Genomic DNA, 4,463 nt, shown 5'->3' on the forward strand with positions numbered 1-4,463 from the left:
AATACAATGTTGAAAAACTTTGAGTGAAACACACAAGTCTGTTACTGAGTTGTGTGCTTCATTGATTCATGCCTTAATGAGACTATAAAGAGTTCTGTAACAACACCAGTCCCATTTACTTGGCTTTGATATGGAGATACTTTCATGTCTAGATCCATGGTCATAAGTATGTTCATCTAGGCACACACAGAAAATCCACAGTTGTCCTAGAGTTCTGACTAACTCCACCCTGGATATGACTTTATAGCAGTAAATGATGGCTAAAAAAATTTTACTCATTTTCAATAAAACAAAACCTAGAATCCTTATTAAACAATACCTGCAGGTAAGTGATTTAAATATAATTTCTATATAATATTCTGTTCATGTCATGAAAAATATTGACATTACCAGATATAGTGGCATATACACTAGTATTAAAGTTTTATTATTATAACTTAAGTGTAATGTTCCTGTTGATCAACTGGTGGAGAAGAAATTGTGAAATTCCCATAGATTTGGGACATTTTCACTAATAAAAATATTGAAATATTGCTTCTTGCTAAAACATTGATAAAACTTAGAAATGTTATGCTAATTAAAAATAAAAAACTACATGATGTGATATATTATATAATTCTGTATATATGTAGTGGCTAGAATAGGAAAATCTATACATGAATGGTTAATAAAAGGAAGGTGGAATGAGTGAAATGAACACTTAATGAATATAGGGTTTCTTTTGGAAAGGATTAAAAACTTCTTGAATTAGAAAGTGATGATATTTGTACAACTCTGTATTATAAAATCACTAAATTTTATACTTTAAGTAGAGATACGTTATGTCTCAAAATAATTTAGAACATTTCCAAAAATGAAGTGAATGAAAGGCTGTCCTGTAAATAACAAGGGAATGAGAGTTCAATAAAAAAGACCATTTCAAAACCTTAACTTACACTTTACAGAAATAGGAAGTCATTGAAGGTTAAAACAGAGGAGAAATATGGTCTGACTTGAGATTTTAAGAATGATTCTGGTTTTTTTGTTTGGTGAGCAAAATGTAGAAACACTGGGAGGGAGACCAATTAGTGATCTTTAGAAATAATGCAGGCTAAAAAATAATCATTGTTTCAAATATGGTATTGTATTAAACAGGGTTCTTTAGAGGAAGGGAACAAATTCTGTGTGTGGGAGGTAAGTATTATATTAGCTTACACAATAAGGTCTGAGTAGTCCAGCAATGGTTGTCTCCATGCCAGAAAGACAGGGAGCCTGATAGCTCAGTCCATGAGGCTAGATACCTCTTCCACCCTAAACCAGGGCATGAAGGCCTAGAATTCTCTGCAGAGACTTTGGTATTGAGTCTATGGTGGAGGCTGAAGAAGCTGGAGGTTGTTGTCACTGGAAGATGGCAACAGCAGCAATGGCATATGTTCAGGAAGAAGAATCCAAGATAAAGCAGGTATACTGCTTTTCCTGAGACCTCTTTTTATCTCCTTTCTTCTCCACTAGAAGGTGCTGTCCACTTTGAGAGCTAGTCTTCACCTCTTAATCCTCTATGGAAACCTATTCACAGACATGTTCATAGATATGTTTCATAAATACTCTCAAGTTCACAGCCCAAACCAACTAGTACCAGTGTTAACAAAAGTGATAAGAAATATTTAGATCTGGAGACACATTTTTGTATTTTACATGACAGTATTTCCTGGTAAGTTGGATGTAGAACATAAGGGAAAGGAGTCGGTAATGCCACAAAGTAATGGCCAAAGATTCAAAGGAATATATTACTCTTCTATTGATGGTGAAAGAACATACTATTTCACTTTAGGGGTAGAAGCATTGAACCTAATGCATTTAAGGTGTTTGAAAACTTAATCAATAATTTTGTTTTTTAGGTAAGGTTCACTGTAGCCCAGGCTGACCTGGAACTTATTACATAGTCTCAGGGGGGTGTCAAAACCTCAGTGATACTCCTATCTCTGACTTATGAGTACTGGGATGTACCATCATGCCTGACCCTGATAATAACAACAGCATACATTATGGAATATGGGCTGTATCTTCTGATTGGTCAGTACAATGTAGTACACAGCTTAAATAGTTCCATCTATCCTCTGTATATCAGTTTTGAGTTCAGAAGAAATATCTTAACCAGTGATGCAATGTGGATACCTTACCAGCATTTATAAGTGTCTTAAAACCTGGCATCTAACTTTCTCAATATACCTTTTTTAATAATTAAGAGTGGGACATCAATAATTCTACCTACTAGCCAAGAAACTAATGAATTGTGATGAAAAAATATGTTTCACTAAAGAGGCTTGTGTCTCAACAAGGGACCTTACCTATTTGAGCTGGTTGGTGTGAAGATAAATGAACTTTATTTCAATGGTTGGGTCTTTTTTCATTGCTAATAGGAAGATAAATCTTTGTCCCCTTCTCAGCACATTTATAAAATAAACTTTTTTAATATCCTTTGCCTGTCCTTTCAATGTCTCTACAGATTTTTTAAATTAAAGTTATGTGCAATACTTATAAATGTTTATGGGAACAGTATGGTAATTGTGATGATCCAATAGGGGTAATTAACAATTGCATCCCCTCAAACATTTACAATTTCTCTGTGTTAGGAAATGATTGATTATTGTTTTGTAGGTATTTAAAAATGCCTAATTTGTTAAAAAGTATATTTTCTCTCTTGTACTATAGAACCTATAACTGATTCCTTCTGTTTGACCATTTTAGTGCCTGTTCCTAGATGTACTTCTATGGGCTAGGCAAACTTCTTGCAAGCCTTACAACTCTGCTGTAATTTTTATAAAGATCTGGAAGTCATCTCTGAAATGCCCACATCAAGGAATATAGTTCCCTCTTCATGTGAGTGCCTTGCTCTAAGCTAGAACCAAATGCCTGCCCTAATGGTAGCAATTTTAATGCTTCTTTACACAAAAGCAATTAGCTAACAAAAATGCCTATCTTAATTGGCAGGTCAATTTAGAATGAACTGTGAAAGTATGCATAACAAATAGCCTTGTAAAATCCTCTTATGGGAAGACATGATACCATTAATCATGAAAATATGTATTCAATAGATTGAAACTGCTTGGTTATATATAGGGTAGACTTTCCTTCTGCCTTAGTAATCTACTTGCTGAATTTTGATGATGAAAGTAGTTATGTGGTTTAGAACTCTTTCCATAGAAGCATCGTTTTCTTTTTCATATCTTGTGGAGAATATTCTAGGCTTCAGTAGGATGTTTTAAAATTACTCAATATTAATAATAAAAGGGAAAATACTAATTTTAAATCTTTTGTGGGTTTCTCATGATGGTAATACCAGCAAAGAATATAAGAGTATTCTTTGTATATAAGTTTGATGTAAGTTATAGAACATAGATAGCACAATTAATATAACCTTATGTATAACTTTGATTGTACTTTAATATGTTACAGCTCTAGATCTTCAAAATAACCTAAGTGTTAGTTCTTCATGCTCAAGTAAATAACCTTGATTAGACACAGTGGGGCACACACACAAACACAACACACACACACACACACACACACACACATCAAAATAGAAGAGGGACTAATTGGGAAGGACTGCATTAGAAGGAGAATGGGGAGGGGAAGCATACATACATATATAAAATTGTCAACAAATAAAAATTTAAGTCTATTCAGGTTTTCCACTTGGCCATTGATTTTATGCCAAACTGAAGAGCACATTATAAGAGTTACTGTTTCTTTATCCATTGCTCTGTTGTTGGACACATGGATTGAATCCATAATTTAGTTATTGTGAATAGTGATAAAACATTATTATTTTAAACTGAATCATAAAGCCATAAGGCTAGGCCCAGTGGCACATGCCTTTAGTCCCAGCACACGTGAGGCAGAGGCAGGAGCATCACTGTGAGTTTAAAACCACCCTGAAACTAGTGACTTTCAGGACAGCCTGACCTCGAGTGAGACCCTTCCTCAAAAAAACACCCATAAAGGTAGCATATATTAATGTGACACCACATGACATTTCAGTATATGCATTTATTGCACAGTGCTTATATCAGGTTAAATGTATGTATTTTAAAAGTTAGGCATGTTTAATCCCAGATCTCAGGAGGCAGAGTTAGGGAGACTGTCATGAATTCAAGACCACTCTTAGATTGAATTCCAGGTCAGCCTGCCTGGGCTACAGTGAGACACTACCTCAAGAAACCAAGAAAAGTATGTATCTTCTAAAATATTTGCCTTTTCCTCTTTTTGTAAAAAAATTCAGAATCCTTTCTTTTAGTGTTTTCAAAGTGTATAGTATATCATTATATATTGTTGCCATACTTTCAAATATCAAACTAGAGCTTCTTATTCCTACATCACTGTAACTTAATATTCATTGGTACAAAAGCATTTCATTAAAAAAAAAAAATCTGGGCTGGAGAGATGGCTTAGCGGTTAAGCGCTTGCCTGTGAAGCCTAAGGAC

Source organism: Jaculus jaculus, chromosome X (assembly GCF_020740685.1).
Source record: "Jaculus jaculus isolate mJacJac1 chromosome X, mJacJac1.mat.Y.cur, whole genome shotgun sequence".
NCBI classification, from domain to species: Eukaryota; Metazoa; Chordata; class Mammalia; order Rodentia; family Dipodidae; genus Jaculus; species Jaculus jaculus.